This window comes from Kogia breviceps, chromosome 5 (genome assembly GCF_026419965.1).
Source record: "Kogia breviceps isolate mKogBre1 chromosome 5, mKogBre1 haplotype 1, whole genome shotgun sequence".
Taxonomy (NCBI): Eukaryota; Metazoa; Chordata; class Mammalia; order Artiodactyla; family Physeteridae; genus Kogia; species Kogia breviceps.
Genome location: NC_081314.1, coordinates 64,990,606 through 65,010,162, shown reverse-complemented (window position 1 = coordinate 65,010,162; position 19,557 = coordinate 64,990,606).

Below are 19,557 nucleotides of genomic sequence, written 5' to 3'. Positions count from 1 at the left end.
AAAATGGCTGGGCCTCTGCGAGACCAGGCCACACGTGGTCCAACTACACACAACAGTTAATGCATCAGTGAAGCAGGGAGAAAAAGCTAAAGTGAAAAATAACATGAAGGATGCCATGTTATTTTTAATAGGACCTATTTATTCCATGGAATAAGAAAATGTGCTTTTCATGGCATTCTCTCAGGACCTTGGAAAACAAGAGAATTAAAGATAAATTAAATCCCTTTAAAAAATATTTTGCTATTTTTTCCCCAATAAGAGAATAGAAATTTTATCCATATCTTCAATTAACCTCAACCTGAGGAGGTAGTGTAGTGAGTAAGGGCATGAACTCTGGAGCCAGGCTGCCTGGATGAAATTCTAGCCCTTCTACTTGCTCACTGTTAGCACAGGAAGGTTACTTAAGCCTCACCACCCTCACCTGTAACATGAATATATTAGTATCTACCTCTTAGGATTATTGCAAAGATTAAGTGAGGTCAGCCCTTAGGTCAATGCCCAGCATGTAGTCAGCCCTCAATCTTGGACATTATTATTTTTTGTTAATAGCATTAACAATCACAAAAATTTATAAGGTGACTATTATTATCTCTATTTATGCATGAAAAAAATCAAGACGTGCCCAAGGTCAACTGGCAAATGATGGAATTGAGATTTCTGTCTGACTCCAGCTTCTGCTGTAACTTCTGCTCTAAAATGTAATCTTTTGTAGAAGTTGCTTGTCTCCCTGTGGCCAAGGGCATATAGCAGTGGGGGATTGCAATTCCTTTAGAGAGCTCAGTCATTATACAGTTCTTTTCTCATGCTAATGAGTGTGGCAAATTCAGGAATAGTTTGGGCAAACACCTGAAGTGGAGGCAGACAGGGGACCAAGGGAGGAGCAGAGGAGGCATCAGGCAGTTTCTGAAGTCAGGGCATCAGTGGCACTGTGATCCTGGGCCATCTGTCACGAACAACAGGATGCCAGCAAGTGACAGGTTAGGTTAGGGCAGTGGTCTTTGAGGGCAGAGGCCTTGTCTTCTCTAACTCTGTGACATGCCCAATAGAGCATAATAAATACTCAATAATAACTGTTTGTTAAATTGAGTTGTCTTGAACTAAATTGAACTAGCCAGCCATCCTCACTGGTATTGCTTGAGAAGCATAAAAGGCCCTACCTCTGCCTTCACAACCACACATGCCAAAATCACTCATTTACTCATTTGTTCATCAGTGCTTTCCATGGGAGTGCTCGATAATAAGCAAGACAGGCAGGGTCCTGCTATCAAGGAGCTTAGGGTCCGATGATGGAGGAAATGGATAATTAAGCAAGTAATTATGTACAGCAGGAAGAGTGCTCAGAGAGGGAAGTAGGGGGTAACCCCAGGAGCACTTGTCAGGGAGATCTAAATAAAAGAGTGGGGAGAGAGGGTATCACAGGACACAGGGCCCGTGGAGATGAAGCTGGAAGGCCTTGCTGGGCCTTGCAGGCCTGGATAGAGTTTGAGTTCTGGTGAGTGATAATGGGATGTTCTTCAATGTTTTTAAGCTGGGAGCAACATGTTCCATTTGCATTTTAGAAAGCTCCATCGGGCTCCGTTATGGAGACTGGATTAAGCAAGGATGGTCTGGAAGGGAACAGTCATGCTGCTCCAGTAGTCTAGGCAAGAAATGATGGCGGACTAGGCTAGGGGAAGGAGAAAAGTGGAAAGACTGGACATCTACTTTGAAAACAGAGATAAGGTGTGGAAGATGAGAGTGAGGGAACAATCAAAGATGAGCTGTGAGTTATGACAGGGAAACCGAGATGATTGTGGCTCCTTTCACTGAAATGTAAGAGGATGAGCCCAGTTTTAAATATGCTGATTTTGTAATGCCCCTGGGATATATGAGTTAGCAGCTGCATATTTAGAGTCTGAAGCCCAGAAGTAGAAATAAAGACATTATGCGCTACTGTGCGATATACGGTCACGTTGCAAGCATATGTGTGGCCATTGATTGAGTGAGACCAAAGTGAGACTAGGAGGTGAATATAGGGAAGGGTATTGAGGAATACATTTATTTCACGTAGCTGACTCCAAACTTAAAAGTGCATCTGAGGGGCTTCCCTGGTGGTGCAATGGTTAAGAATCCTCCTGCCAATGCAGGGGACACGGGTTTGATACCTGGCCTGGGAAGATCCCACTTGCCGCGGAGCAACTAAGCCCGTGAGCCACAACTACTGAGCCCACGTGCCACAACTACTGAAGCCCACACGCCAAGAGCCCGTGCTCCACAACAAGAGAAGCCCGCGCACCACAACGAAGAGCAGCCCCCGCTCGCCACAATCAGAGAAAAGCCAATGCGTAGCAACAAATAATTTTTTTTTTTTTTAAAGTGCATCTGAATCATGGGGGAAACTGTTAAACCATACAGGGCCCCATCCTATGAGTTTCTCATTTAGAAAGTCTGACTTGAGGCCTGCGGGTTCGCATTTTGCTGGACGATTTAGATGTGGATGGACTGTGGACCACGCCCTCAGAAACGCTGATTTCAGAGAAGGGCAGGGCAAGAGAGATGCTCAGGGAAATCTAAGGAAAGAGCAGCGGAGTGGAAGAAGAGGACTAGGAGAAGGACTGGTCATGGAGCGAAGAAGACAGCTCCAACAAGGGAGGAGGTGGTCCGTCTCACGGGCTCCCCATCAGCCTGCCTGCATCCGTCGCCCCTAAGTGTAACATCCCTGAAGGTCCCTGTTAAAATGGGAATGTGTCACCTAAAATGAGTCACACAATTTTGGCCCTTGCAGATCCACAGTCTTGGGTCCATATGTGTTTAAGAATTCAGAATTTGGGAGATATTGGAATTCCCTGGCCGTCCAGTGGTTAGGATTCTGAGCTTCCACTACAAGGGGCACAGGTTTGATCCCTGGTTGGAGAACTAAGATCCTGCATGCCGAGCGGTGCGGCCAAAAAAGACAAAACTAAAACAAAAAGCAAAAAAAAACAAAAAAAAAAAAGAATTTGGGGGATATTAGAAGGCTGCTTATTCCATGTATTATTTAAATCTCCAGCAGGGTCTGAGATAGCATCTAATTATCAGATGCAAAAATATTTCTGTAACAAAACGTATAAAGATTTATACTAAGTGAAATAAATGAAGAGACTCACATCAGTTTAAGCCAGGTGACAAATGAAGCTAAGTCGGATCAAGTTTTTCCTAAGCTGAGTCACAAAAGCAAGCAAATAGGGACTTTCCCAGTGGTCCAGTGGTTAAGACTCTGCGCTTCCACTGTAGGGGGCGTGGGTTCAATCCCTGGTTGGGGAACTAAAATCCGGGAGCTGTGACGTGTGGCCAAAAACAAACAAACAAAAAACCTTTTAGTTCTCAGAGCTTTATGGATTTCAAAACTGTAGATAAAATTTCATGGATCTCTGCCACCTGGTCATGGCTTGCTATGGAACGTGTTTGTCAGACTACAGTTAAATTTGCTATAACATTTGTTTTGACAACACAAATTTATTCCTATACCATTGTTATGTTAGGGAATAGTTTGAGCATAATCAAATTTCACATTTGTTTTTGCACAGTTTTTTCTGCAAGAAACACTAGGTGAACACAGAAAACTGCGTCCCACTGAACCAACAAGGTAGGAATACACAAAACACACACATCTCAAACTATCGACTACCTGAATTCATCACATGTGTTATTCTATGAGGTTGTTTTCTGTTCTTTCACACTTATGAGCTTTTCTATACAAACACCCATTCAACATCCCAAACCTGTCTAAGAGTCCTGATTCAAAATGCCAAGCAGTGCACACACAAAGGAAAGTACCACATACACTCGAAGACCTCAAATGGAAATCACCAAACCCTGCAAAAGTGGTTCCTTTTTATGCTAGTAGCGGCTGTTTCAGTTGTTTTAAACATCAGTACAATGCTCCAAAGCTTTTAGCTGTCCAGTGAAACTACAAGGAAATGAGAAAGCTACAAAATAATTTTTAGCCATCATACAAAAGTTAATTGAAGGAAGTTATACATTAGATTTTTAATTTTGATGAAAGTTTTTATTATAAACAAATGCCTGGAAAGATCTGTATGTCAAAGGTAAAAAAACATGCTCCAAGATTTAAAGCTATGAATGATCACTTAACTGTCATCTTTGGATCACAAACAGGACAGGGAGCTACACCCATTCACATCCTAGTATTACAACTTTTTGTTGACTTCAGAAAACCCTCCTTCTGGCACTTCACGGTAACTCACAAGAGGCAACCCTTCCAAAGTCCACTTCTTCAAGAAAACACCAGCTCTTTTCCCAAATAAAGTGCCATATGTATTGTAGTATTTATGAATTTCATAACCATTTGACATGGTAAAACCTTTTATTGTTATTATCTTTTTATGTATCACTGACAAAGCTTTTTTTTTTTTTTTTTTTTTTTTTTTTTTTGCGGTACGCGGGCCTCTCACTGTTGTGGCCTCTCCCATTGCGGGGCACAGGCTCCAGATGCTTAGGCTCCGCGGCCATGGCTCACGGGCCCAGCCACTCCGCGGCATGTGGGATCTTCCCAGACCGGGACACGAACCCGCGTCTCCTGCATTGGCAGGCGGACTCCCAACCACTGCGCCAGCAGGGAAGCCCACTGACAAAGCTTTTGAATGCTATCCCTTTAATCCCATTTTCCCATAAGTTCTATGGTTTTTATTGTGGAATTACGCAGAGCATGGTTACTCTCAGGAGTGCACATAGATCACATTATAACAGAACTGACTGTACCTCTGGCGTTCAATAAGATCTTAAAGGAAAGTGATATAGAACAAATAAATCTTGATGGGGAGAAGGCTAGAAAATAATCTTAATGGTCAACTGTAATGCCCCCACTCCTACTGAAAATGTGTATGACATATAATTGAAATACAATAATCAGAAAATCTAATAAGTCATTTATCTCTGAGTGATGGATGGAGAGTAATTCATTGTCTTTATTCCTTAATGAATATTCCAAGTATTCTGCAATTAGTATCTATTATCTTTATAATCACAAGTGAACACATAAATTGTTGGGTTTTATTGTTTTACTATTTTCTTGTTTCTTTTGACATCTGGAGCCTAACCAAGCAATCTAGGCTCAGGTAGGAAATGACAGCTGTGGTAACCCCACGTTACTGGATGCCTGCACTGGGGGTGATAGTGCATCTGAAAAATCAAGCTTTCTTTTCTTCACAATTTTGCCCTGGTCCAGCCCTGCCCAACACTTAACCCTCAAGCCCATCCAGGCTTCCCTGGCACCAGGTTCAGGGCCTCCTCTCAAGGGGGCTAGAATTGGCTAGACTTCCTTTCCAGATCTACTGTCATCTATTGGACCAATCGCTAAAAGGGGATTGTGAACGTCAAAACCAAATACCAATCTCCAGGTCTTAGATCCTATCCTCTTTCTTAGAAAATCCAGCCTTAATCCAGTTTGCATTTTTCCGCAAAAGCAGCTTATTCGCTAATGGAACAGTCAGATTCCTCCACTTGTTCATTTGTTCACGCAGAAAAAGCTGCCTGGGAGACCACCTGTATCGGAAGGACAGCTGACTAAAGGGCTGTTTGTTCTGAAAATAGATTTTCAGGATAGTTCTCAGGATTTTGCAAATGTCAATGTCACTTTTCCATATAACAACATGTAGCCTCCACAAGGTAGTTTCCTTGTATTCTGTGGAAGTCCCACCGAATGGAGGACAGAAATAAAATGTGTGTTAGTTCCTGAAGCTATGAGGTTTCACCTCTCCCTCCCCCCACCTGACACACAGACACCGAAACTGTTCACCCAGTATCTTGAATTTGCCAGTTCAGAAATCTATGTTGGGCTCAATTCTAAAGTAATTATTCAGATATAACTCCCAGTGATGTTAAAGGGAATTAATTTGATCAAGGAAAAAAACTACTAAATCACGCTGCAAACAAAATATATTAGGTAGTTAATTTACAAACTAGAGCAGTTTCTGCAAAGTAGCTAAAGTTTCCCTTCTCAGAAAGACTGAAAATTTTAAAATGCTGAATAAAATTTGAGGCACCATTCGCTTGTACTTGATAATATTTTGTCTCCTTTCCTACCCTGTCAATGTCTAACAGTGAAGATGTACCTAAGAAGCTGTTTTATAGTATAATGACAGCATAAGAAAGCCTTCCTAAAAGAAAAAAAAAAGTTTTAAATGAAAAAATTCTTTCACCAGCTTCTTTATCTGGGACATCCCAAACTTAATTAAGTACTTGACCTATTACCATCAGCCATATCCACAGTATGATAAACAAAATTTTGGAGCTGAAATTAACTTCAGCACTTGGAAATGGTCTTGCTTTCTTTATATGGGAAGAAAGCCTGCCCAACAAAGTGCATGAAAATTTGTGTTTCATAATAATGAGTTCTTCTATGCCCCTAAGGCTGAGTTTGAGGAGAACCCTTGTATAGTTAGATATTTAAGAGCTCATAGTCAAGTAACACAGTCCTAAATGGGGAGGAGGAGGGATAGTGGTAAAGGAAGAAAAGTCAACTGATTCATGATGCTGTAGATACATGCAGGGTGCACTTAGAAACTTTCATCCTCTGTCTTTTGTATGCTCTTTTTGTGTGTGCTCTTATCCATTCAGCACATTATGACACACTTAAGAATATTAGGGGCTTCCCTGGTGGCGCAGTGGTTGAGAATCTGCCTGTCAATGCAGGGGACACGGGTTCGAGCCCTGGTCTGGGAGGATCCCACATGCCTCTGAGCAACTAGGCTCGTGAGCCACAACTATTGAGCCTGTGCGTCTGGAGCCTGTGCTCCGCAACAAGAGAGGCTGCGACAGTGAGAGGCCCGCGCACCGCGATGAAGAGTGGCCCCCACTTGCCACAACTAGAGAAAGCCCTCGCGCAGAAACGAAGACCCAACACAGCCAAAAATAAATAAATAAATTTTTAAAAAAATAATATTAAGTTAATTTTTACTATCTCTGGTCTGGTCTATAGGGGTTACTGAGTTATTGTTTTGATTAAATTAGTTATTTCTTTCAAACAACTTGTGTAGCTAATCTAGTGTTTCATTGACTTAAGCAATTTTTAATTTTTTTACCCATTGGAACAGTAAGCCTAAGCACACTTAGCCTCTGAGTAGGTAACCCAGACTATGCAATTCTGTCCCCAAGATTATCTCTGCCTCATAGGGAGAATAGGAAAATAATCAAATCAATCCAAAGAACTTCCAGACTTCTGAGGAATGCTGTAATCAGCCCTGATGAGCCCTTGCTCATCTTTCTCCCAGTCCTGGAGAGATGACTCTGTCATAAGATGATTCATCATTGTGTCACAGGCAATTGTAAAAATATCTCTGTGTGTGTGTTTTAAAAAAAAAAATTCAGAGGTCAGGCTGATGAAGTAAATTTCATGTAGACCTAGACTCCATATTCTATTACTGCAAAACAAGGTCAACTTTCAGCCTCTTCTTATTGCAAAAAACTATTCTGAAGTCCATCTAATATGGTCTCTTCTAAGAAAAGCTGGATCTGTTGGACACTCACTAGAACAGAGCCAGATATGAAGAGAGCAGGCAAAAGAAAATGATATAGCTCTGCTGTACTGAGTGCCTACTATGTGCTCTGTTTTACAGGTTAGGAAACTAGGGCCCAGAGATGCTCAGTACTGCCTGAGGTCACACAGCCATAAACTACAGAGGCGGGATTCAAGGTGAGGTCAGTCTAGCCCCAAAGTGTTTCCACTGCACTGTGGTGGATAGCTTTACAGAAATGTACCTTCACAACTTTAAATGAAGTTATTTCCCACCCAAGCTTCCTCACCCTTTAGGAGGCAATTATCAAATAGCCCTGTGCTTTGGGTCCTGGGCTCTGGTGACAGATAATCTGACATTTATTAATGTATGACTCAGAGAAAGTCAAATAAATTCTTTAAGCCTTGGTACTTATATTTTTTAAAATATAAATATTTTATATGATTTATAAATATGTATGTCAAAGGGTGGTTGTGGAGATTAGATATGATAATATTCTTAAGGTCTGAGTACATATTAAGCATTCTATAAGGGACCATTATTATTAACTATTATTATTTTCCATTGACTTAATGACTCCAGAGATATGGTATTTTTACCACATCATTGCAAAGGGTTAATAACTTCTCTCTCTCCTCCTCTCTCTCTCTTTCTTTCTAATTTACTTTTAATTTTTTATTAGCCTTTTTTTCTTTGAAATTTTATATGTAACTTTTTATTGTAGAAAATTTCAGGCATAAATTAGAGATTAGAAACTCAAATATCCATCACTCAGCTTCAACAATTATCAACTTGTTGCTAATCGTCTAAAGGTTAACACTAGGTAGGAAAAAATCCTTTTCAGTTTACTTGTTATATAGAATCACTTGAGTTTCTCTTACTAAAATCTCAAATATCTCAGCAATTATTTTCAAATGTAGAAATACTGCTCACAGTTACTTCCCTTTCGTTTATTTAAAAAAAATATATGTAGCCCATGATTTTTGGAATCATGGTTTACAAGCAGAGAAAACTTTACAGATGATATATGATCCATCAAATTCTCAAACTCAGCATGGAATCTAGACAAGTATATGAACTCCAGAAGGGTCTAAGAGCTCTGAAAATTTTACAAATCCTGTAGGAAGTTTTTTCATGAATCTGATCCAAGTGTTACAAAGAACATGAGTTAAACCAAACTTTGTCTCCTAGTTAGAAGAATTCCCCATAGCTCTATCATTGAAAATTGAGCCTTTGTCTACAAATGTGGGCATCCAAAGCTTAGGTTGTTGGTGCAGAACCACAGAAGTTATTGCAAACCACATCTCATGGACTCCGAAAATGATTTCTTAGTAATGGGGAACTAATTATGTGATTACTAGACTCCCTTCATGTGCCATTAGTCATATGAAGCTGAAAAATATGCCTCTTTTCAAGGCAAATTGTTCATTTTGAATTGTGCCTTAAAACGTAGACTCTCATCTATAGGTCTAAACTGAAAAACCCAAGACAAATTTTCAATTAAAACTTCTAAACAGGCATCTTTAGCCAGGCCAGAGAATGGTTTGAGATGACTCGGGGAATCTTCTAAATGGGAGACAGGAATGAAAAGACTGGAGTCTTCTGCATATTTTCTTCTTTTCCTACAAATACTTGAGGGGAATTCAAATCACAGACACTTTTTTCCCATAACTCAGAAAAATACAGCATAAGGATTATTTCCCCTGACAAACCCGTGGTTCACCAAGCTATTGGCTCCACTTCTCTGGTAATGACAACTGACCTCATTTTCCAATCCAGATGCACAGGCTCATCCTTCCAAAATGGTTATAGCCCTCAAACTAGGAAGACTACAGCAGAGTTAGGAACGGGGCCTGGGAGAGTTTATCCTCAGCAGAAGGAAGAAAACCCACCCACATGTGGTGTAAAGAAGAGAAACACCACCACCCCCCTCCCCCAAAAAGCAGTGAGGGGTTGGGGGTGGAGGAAATAGAATATGACTGTAAGAGAAGCCAGGGAGAATGAGAGACTCCAAAACTTGCTAGGTCAAGAACTCCTTAGGGCACAAACCACATCCCATTCATTTCTGTAACCACAGTGCTTGGCACACAGTAGGAATGCAATGAATGTTTGCTAAATTCAATTTAATTGAAATGAGAAGAAACAGATTGACCCCTAAATGTAGCTGGCAGTGTCTCTAAACGTAATTAATTCTGCAGGTTCTCGAAATCATCTGAGAGTTGCTTGCAGGCTCAGTAATAATTTTCATCTAATGACAGCTCCTTAGACCAGATATGAATTTCATTAAACGAGTCAGCATGCCAGCAGCTAGAACATGAGCAAAATGTTAAAGATCTGTATATCGCCAGGGTCAGGGGACAGAATAGGATATAGGTTAATTATGCTCTCTCCAGCTTTTGCCGTATGGAATTTGTTTCCTAGAACAGGAGCGATCTCTTTCAGATGGGAATCTGGGTGATAACAAGTAGTATTCTACCAGAGTGTGTGTGGCCAGGACACGAACTGCTAAGTTCAGGGATGCTCAGTTGTGGCCAAGTCTGGGCTGTGCAGGCACACCCTGGAGTGCGCACCACGAAAACTGCACGTATTGGGCCTAAAAGTGATGTCAGCCAAACTGAAATTAATTGCTCAGGTTGGGCTTTGGTCCCCTTTAAAACAACTCTATGAGGCTGTCTCCTTTCTACGGTGACGTTTACTGTTTTAAGTTCCAAATAGCGCTCAAGTTCGATCTTGTTTCAGCACCAAACTTTTCATTCAGGTGTGGCCTCAGTAGAGCTGATAACAATTCCACACTTTCCCTGACCTTGTCCCAACTTTCCTGTAAACAGGTCAAGAGATGGAAAAAAATGCAGAATGGTAACCTAATACCAACTCCAACTCTGGGGTGGCTGCTAAGTTGCTCTGTTGTGTCTCAAGGAATGCTTTCTGCTACAACTTTAATGTAGTCAAAAGAAAGGATGTGACACTGGAGGTCTAAGAGACAGCACTGTAAATTGCATCTTCTTTTCATAAGCTGAAGGTGAGCCTTATACCAATAAACATCTGGCCCTCCCATTGTTTCACCTCTGAGTATCAGGAAGTTTTGGTAGTGGAGACAATGTGAAATGCTAGAGACAAAAATAGTTACTTGAATCAGTACAAGTTACACCGGCTGTGTTGATTTAAGACACTCTGTTAGCTACTGTACCAAGTCAGGGCTTGATTTCTTTTTGTGTTTGCTTCCTTCCCAAGTGAACAAATTTTAAAAGTACAAGACCGGAAACTGGAGAGTACATAAGCCAGGTAGGTGGGATTTAATGAGTTAAACCTTTAAGCTTTACAGAAAGTTAGACTTTTAGGGGGACAAAAAATTGCTGACTGGAGGCTTAAACTCCTTGCTTTCATCTCTGGATGACAGCTAATTAAATATGTCTTTACAATATCTTAGATTTGGTACTCTGCATGAAGAAGCATAACCTAGCATTGTGTAAAAAGAACTTGTTATGTTTCCAAATGCTGTTTGGTAAAGATATATTTCTTTTATAATATGAAAAAATTAAAGTATGCTTTATTAACTATTTGAAAAGTGATCCTTCAGGAAAAATGTGTGGAACAGATGAAAGATCCTTTGATTCAAATTGAATGAGTTTGGGCTCAAGTTGTAGCTCTGTCACCTCCTAGCTCCATGAAATTGGAAAAGTTCTTTACTTCTGTGAATTGCTGTTTTCTCCCCTGTAACATCGTGAGTGATAACACCACCCTCTTCACAGAGTTGTGATGGGGATTAAAACAGTAAAAAGTGCCTAACACTTACTAGCCACTCAGCACATGACAGCTATGGCTATGACACTAACTAAAGAACTTCCTTCATCTCACTACTGTTGTAAAGAAAAAGCCAACGCCATTTTGCAAGAGAGCATTTTAATTTTATTTATTTATTTAAAAATTTTTTAATTTTCTCGTTACGCGGGCCCCTCACTGTTGTGGCCTCTCCCGCAGCGGAGCACAGGCTCCGGACGCGCAGGCTCAGCGGCCATGGCTGACGGGCCCAGCCGCTCCGCGGCATGTGGGATCTTCCCGGACCGGGGCACGAACCCGTGTCCCCTGCATCCGCATTCTCAACCACTGCGCCACCAGGGAAGCCCGCAAGAGAGCATTTTTAAAAGACAAGCTAGGGACTTCCCTGGTGGTGCAGTGGTTAAGAATCCACCTGCCAGTGCAGGGTATACAAGTTCCATCCCTGATCCAAGCAGATCCCATGTTCCGTGGAGCAACTAAGCCAGTGCGCCACAACTACTGAGCCTGCACTCTAGAGCCCACGAGTCACAACTACTGAGCCCACATGTCACAACTACTGAAGCCTGCATGCATAGATCCCATGCTCCACAACAAGAGAAGCCACCGCTATGAGAAGCTGGTGCACTGCAATGAAGAGTAGCCCCCACTTGACACAACTAGAGAAAGCCCGCGCTAAGCAATGAAGACCCAATGCAGCCAAAAAAAAAAAGACAAGCTAATTCTATATAACCATATATTTTTTAAATGCTAGTTGAAAAGCACAGTACTGATATGAAAGAACATTTTTAAAGACTATACAATTGGGTAAAAAGAGCCAGGAGGCTGTGGCAGCCCTGAGAAGGGGAACAATCTCAGGCAAGTTTCCTTGTACCTCAGTCTCCTCATCAGTCAAACTGAAATGATAAGGCCATCCTGACCTACCCCAGGCAATGTTGTGAGGGTCAAATGAGAAAAACACATAAAAGAGCTTTGAAAGCTAAACGATCGATATGAACAGTAGATGGATGCTATTATAATTTCATAATTTGAAAGTATACATACATATTAATATCTACTCAGAGTTCAGTCTTGCTTTTGAAACATAACCTACCTAACGGACAGCCCCAAAACAAAACAAAATAAAAAAAGATTTTGATTGGTGTAAAAAAAAAAAAGTTCCTGAAAAATAGGATGAGAAAGAAGTCCTATTTCTATATATGCTTTTATAAAAGATTCAGATAATGTAGTATATTGGTTCTCTGTATGTTCCAGAAATTTTGCAAAAATACCAACAAATCTATAAAATCAAACAGGCAAACAAGTATTACATGCAACAAAAACACACTGGATTTCCAGAATCTTAACTAATAGAACTCTTGTTTATTCATCATACACAGTCTTCTTGTTTTATTTACTTATTTCTTATGAATGAATGAGTCAGAAACGGAAAGTCCTTTCAGACAAGGATGCTGGGACATGCCTTCACATATGGCTAGTGAATAATTGATTTAAAATAATCACTTTAAACGATACACATACATTGCTGGTGTCAGGTTCGTTGTTACTAGCCTTTGGAAAGCAATATGGCAAAATCTATTAAGAGCCATAAAATATCCATATATTTTCACCCAGTCATCACACCCTGGGGGTTTATTCTAAGGAAATAATTCATACACAACGTTGTTTGTGGCAGTTTCATATGTAAAAGTGAAATCACTTAAATGTTCAACCATGGTTGTAACAAACAGCAATTATAAAGATAATGCAGCGACTCAGAACCATATTAATTTTAAAATTATTAAACTACAAATACAAAATATAAAATGGTATCCTAACATGATTTCAAGTCTGTAAAATTTTGGTATGTGAAGAATGACCAGAAAAATATGCAAAAATAAAAAATAAGATGTTAAGAAGGTATGATATATAATTTAAAAATTTTTCTTAACTATGCTATTTTTCACAGGTAAAAGAAATAAATATCAACTGAAATATTTTTCATTTGAATAGAGCTGTAAAGATATAAAAACACTGGCATTATCTTATTTGATTTTCACAGCAGCCCTGGAGAGGTGGTGAGGGTGTAGCCAACGCCACTTGACAAAGGCTCAGAGAGATTCCAGTTTTGTCTGGAGTCCCTCTTGGACAGTGGCTGAGCCACGGCTTGAACCAAGTCTGTCTCCTGACCCTTACTCCAGTGACCTGTCTCCAAAGTCCCTGAATCTGACCAAGCCTCTGGATCCAAATACCAATTCATAAGAAATACAGACAGAAGGTAGAGGAATATGTTAGGTACCCAGCAGGGATACAGTCCATGAAATTCAGACTGTGAAAAATTCTACAGGCCAAATGGTCTCATTTCTTCAACAAATAAACCATATCTCGTGAAGAGAAAGAGAAAGAGAGGGAGACATATAGATTAAAGAGACAAAAAACATATCAACAAATCATGTGAGAACTACATTTGGACACTGATTTCAATAAGCTATAAAAATGATAGGAAATTTGTGAGAAAATTGCAAATTATACTGACTAGGTATTTGATGATATTAAAGAATTATTGTTAATTTTTTAAGATATGATAATGGTACTGTGTGTTTTTATTGAGACTGTTTTTTTGAGATACATGCTTAATTATTTATGGATGAAATAATATGATGCCTGGGATTTGCTTCAAAATAATATGGGATGGGGGAATGGAGGATTTAGGTGAAATAAGAGTGTTCATGAGTTGAAGCTGTGTGGCGATGGGTACATGGGCATTCATTATACTATTCTATTTGTATTTGTTTTAAAATCTTCCTAAATAAGAGGGGTTTTTTAAATAAATGGTATCAATATACGTTAGTTTCCCTCTTCCACTTCTCCCATTAATAGAGTGAAAGTTTAATACGATAACCTGGGTTTAAAGAGAAAAGCTATAGCTGCATAACTTTTTAAATATGTAGAGCGAAAGATACCTCTGGTAGGCTACAAAGTAGAGCACAATGAATGAAATCACCTGTTGCTTTTCCTTAAATTTAAATGTTAGGGGCTTCCCTGGTGGCGTAGTGGTTAAGAATCCGCCTGCCAATGTAGGGGACACGGGTTCAAGCCCTGGTCCGGGAAGATCCCACATGCTGCAGAGCAACTAAGCCTGTGCACCACAACTACTGAGCCTGTGCTCTAGAGCCTGTGAGCCACAACTACTGAGCCTGCGTGCCACAACTACTGAAGCCCACATGCCTAGAGCCAGTGCTCTGCAACAAGAGAAGGCATTGAAATGAGAAGCCCGCGCACCACAACGAAGAGTAGCCCCTGCTCTCTGCAACAAGAGAAAGCCCACACAGAGCAACAAAGACCCAATGCAACCAAAGAAATAAATAAATAAAATAAATATTTTAAAAATTAAAAATAAATAAATAAATACATTGTTGTTTCTCTGTGTTTAAAAGATTAAAAAAGAGAGAAATAAGGAAAATGGCATGGATGAAAGGAAGGAGGAAAGAAGGAAGAACTTGAAAGGGTTGGCATAATATTATAATATAAACTAGTATCTGGATTTGAATAGGTCACTTGAAAATAATCAAGTAAGGCTGGGGAACTGTATACAATGAAATCATGGTCTTGGAGATTGAATGGGCATCAGGTTTTCAGTCAGACAGATCTGGGTTCTTATGCACTGCAAGTTTCATGCCTAATGACTTATGTTCTCTGAGCCTCAGTTTCCTCGTCTGTAAGAGGAAGGATAATCACACCCACCTTGCAGAGTTTGTGCAGAGATGAGACAAGGCATGTGGGATGCCTGGCCCACAGAGATCCATTAGTAAATTATAGCCTGCCTCTTAGTCTAGTGAGGCCAAAGGCCTTGCTGACCAAAGATGTCAGATGAGAGCTCACTTGGCCATTGGGCACTAGGGAGTTCTGCATTCATGGTTCCATGGCTTACCTAAAACATTGCTCCTCAGCCATGAGATCTGCAGCCCAACTGTCCATTCACCTGCTGCCATCTGTGAAGCAAAGAGTTGCCAAAGTCTCTACACAATGCCTCTGAACACTAAAAGAGACTAGCGTGTTGACTGGGAATAAGTGACCTATTTAACCTCGAACATTTGGGCTAGAATTTTTGCATCCTCAGAACATTCATGAGCAACAAATATTTGACTAAAATATTTTCTTTCTGTGATAACATCAGTTTCACCCTGGCTTAAGAAACTTCAAACCCCCATGTATATGCCAGTACCCAGCCAATGTATTCATTTACCATCATGTGGACTTGGGACTGGGAAGGAGCATGGATGCTCAACATATCCAGGCCCAAAGGCTATGGCTTTCTAAGGGAATTTCTGGGTACTTCCTGTCATTTGATCTTTCCACAATTATGCCACAAGGTTTGTTATTTTTGTTCAATTGGTGCCAAGTGCCAAACACAAAAATGAGAAGCTCTAAGGGCACCAAATAATCAGTTTCTTTTCTTAAATTATATTATTATCGTTATTATTACTACCAAAGTAACACATATTCTCTGTATCTTAAAATTCAGATAAACAGGGGACTTCTCTGGTGGTCCAGTGGGTAAGACTCCGGGCTCCCAATGCAGGGGGCCCGGGTTCAATCCCTGGTCGGGGAACTCGATGCCACAACTAAGAGCCTGCATGCTGCAACTAAGAAGTCCACATGCTTCAACGAAGATCCCGAGTGTCACAACTAAGACCCAGCGCAGCCTAAATAAATAAATATATATATTTTTTTTAATTTAGATAAACAAAAAGAAGAAAATTAAATTTCCTGCCATCTCACAACCCATAGGTAACTAATGCTAGCATTTTAACGTTTTGGAATTGATCTTCCAATTCTTCTATATGTATCTACCTTTTTCTCTACTTTATCTTTCCATTTTTCCCAAAAATGGGATAATATTATACCACAGTTTTATAATCTTTTTTTCACATAGCAACATATGAAACTTGTCCATTATCTTCCAGTGCATCATTTTTTTTACTGCATCATTTTTAATAGCTATGAACTATTCCATTGTATGGACATATTATAATTTATTTAATAATCCCCTATATTGGGTACTAGATGCTTCCAATTTTTTACTATCATAATCTAGTTTCTAAAAATAATTTTAAAATATTAATGAGACAGTTGGAAATTTCTACTTTAGTAGGTCCAAACCTAAACCTGATATCCAAATAGGCTAAATGCAACCAAGAAAGCTTAGATCTAAAGTTCAAAACCCCTTTGAACTCTGGCGATTCCATTCAAGTGCCTCAGAAGACCTGCACCTGTGCGGCCGCCTCCCCAGCTCTACCGGAATTCCCGAGGGGACCAATGCTACACGATGGAGCAGCCAGCTTTGTTTTTCCAGAATCCTGTGGGAGGATTCATCTTGGGGTTCAAGCAATGTCATGTTTGCAAAGCCTGAGTCAGAATCTCCACCACCCACCAAATGAAAAGCACTTTTACTATAGCTTTGTTTCAAGTTTTGCCACAAAAATAAAAGGAATGTAGGGGAGGGTAAGAGAAACTACCAAACTTCAGGCATCTTTTCATTTCCAGTTGGGTGTTACATCTCCTGCTTCTTAGGTTCTCAGCACCAACTCCCATCACTCACTGGAGCTGCTTTGACTCTCATGCAATCCTCGACATCCAACCTTATACTCTAGGTGGTTTTGTCCAAAAGGCAATGTCTCTTGAACAAAAGCAGCAAACCAGGAAGCAACTGTGAAAATAAGTCAGACCTGGCTGGGGTAGAACGTCCTTCCCAGAATGCTGGCTTTTCCCAGTGTTGATGTTTCTGTACAAACAATGTAAAGCACAAAAGCTGGAAACAAGGATTCATTCTAAGGAAAGGTGAAAAAATACGTGTGTGTGTAAATATATACATATTTCTTCACAAATATTTTGGAAACATGAGGTCCAAAGGGATGGATAGAGGTTTATGGGGGAGAAAGAGAATGAGAGGACCTAGGGACAGAGAGAGGGAGGGCAGGACACACGAGGACAATTACTAGGCGGCCAAAAAAATGAGGTAGAGAATTTTCTGCTAAACCTGGATTATCTCAGTGCTTTTGAGTGTTTGCAATAAATACTTTTTTTTCTCTCCAAGCAAATTAGTTACCAGAAAAATATCCTGCCTCCCAGCCCCTTGCTCTGCCTGACAGTACCTGTCAAAAAGATAAGATCTTTCAATGAATTAAAGAAGGTGAAAGGCCAATCCCTCCCAGGCATCTGGCTGTGATTTACATCAGTATAATTATATCTTCTATTGCTGTGGGAAATTGACTATACCTACAGGGAAATGCTACTAGTATATAGGAAGTTTCTTTTTTAATTACTACAGAATGCAAATCTGCAACTTTATTTTTGGACCAATATCATATTGTGCTTCTGTGGGGGGAGTATGGTCCATAAACATGGAGATATTTTCTTCTTCATGAATAAAAATCTCAGGATAGAATTGGGTTAGTACTAAAGAGAAAGGGAAACCAAAAGATTAATATTAATTCCAGTAATTCTTTAATTGTGAATATGCATGCACTTGCACATTCTGGGAGGGGGTTATGTCTTAAATCCCACAAATCTTTCTGTATGTTTTATTTCCTTACACAAGATTGCTTACCAAACAGATTGTACCCTTGCAGTTGTTCTTTAAATCACTTTTAATCTGAGCTTTTGATGAGTATCATCATCCATTTGAGGTTTTGCTTCTTTGCATCATGTTCTACTTTTCTATCTTATGTACCCTAGAATGTTATCACACATACACGTACATAAAAAAACATGCCGGGGCTTCCCTGGTGGCGCAGTGGTTGAGAATCCGCCTGCCGATGCAGGGGACACGGGTTCTTGCCCCGGTCCGGGAAGATCCCACGTGCCGCGGAGCGGCTGGGCCCGTGAGCCATGGCCGCTGAGCCTGCGTGTCCGGAGCCTGTGCCTGGCAACGGGAGAGGCCACAACAGTGAGAGGCCCACATATCACACACACACAAAAAAAAACATGCCGATGTGTACACCCACAAATACATGTACTCATATAAAATATTTTTATTTAGGCAGAGTCCTGTCTACGTTCTTCATTTTTCATTGAAGGAGTGAACCAACTTTAATTATTAACTGGTTGTTCTCAATATCAACATTACTCTCATGCGATGTAGTAATTTAAAAACACAGGTTGTGCAGCTTACTGCCTGGGTTAAATTGAGGAAAGAAAGAAAGAAAGAAAGGGGGGGGGAGAGGGAGGAAGGAAGGAAAGAAGAAAACAAGGAAAGGAGGGAAGGAAGGAGGGAAGGAAGGAAGGAGGGAAGAAAAGAAAGAAAGAAAGAGAAAGAAAGAAAAAGAAAGAAAGAAAGGGAGAAAGAAAGGCAGAAAGAGAAAGGAAGGAAGGAAGAAAGAAAGCAAGAAAGAAAGCAAGAAAGAAAGCAAGCAAGCAAGAAAGAAAGAAAGAAAGAAAGAAAGAAAGAAAGAAGGAAAGAAAGAAGGGAAGGAAGAGAGAAAGGGAGAGAGGGAGGGAGAGAGGGAGGGAGGGAGGCTCTGTAAATGTAATTAATGCTAACTCAGCTGCCCCTCTTCTCTCATAAATGTTCTGATTTTGTCATATAGGAAGGATCGTTAGAATCTAGTTCACAGCCTAGCTCACTGAGTTAGCTTAAGAACTGATCTGATATGATCAGTTCTTAATGATTTATAACCACTTAAGCTAATTTAAACTATCAATTTAGACTCTGGTATGTTTTTTTAATCCAGATTACCTCAGTGGCATGATTTGATGGACTTTTAATGGACTTCAAAAAATTCAGTAAATCTGAGCCTCCAAATTGTAAGCTTTCTCAAAGGAAATTCCAAATCTACCCCAGTTACAAATGTATCATTGTGACACTGGACTCACCCCAATCACTTGCCATCAAACATCATCTGATCTATGTGTTGTTTAGACTAGAGATAACAAACTGTCTCAGGTTAATGCAGAAAGCTAGCAATTTGGAATATACGGGCTAAATGTGATTTGCTTTATCTATGTTCAGAGCTAGAACTCATCTTGTTCCACCTTCTTATTTACAGGTGACAAAATTGAAGCCTGAAGATGTTACATAATGTTTCCAATTTCCAAGGGTAACACATGGCAGAATTGGGGCCATGACTCAAGCCTCCTCAATCGCAAACCAATTTTCACATTATCTTCTACGATGGAATATTTTACACATCAAGCTTCCTGTGGAAGGTTATCACTCTTTTTGGCAACGGGTTTCTCATAGAGATTTCAGTGTCTCTTTGTGCGAGATATGTTCTGGCAGACCGTATTTTCCAAAGATGGCTGCAACACT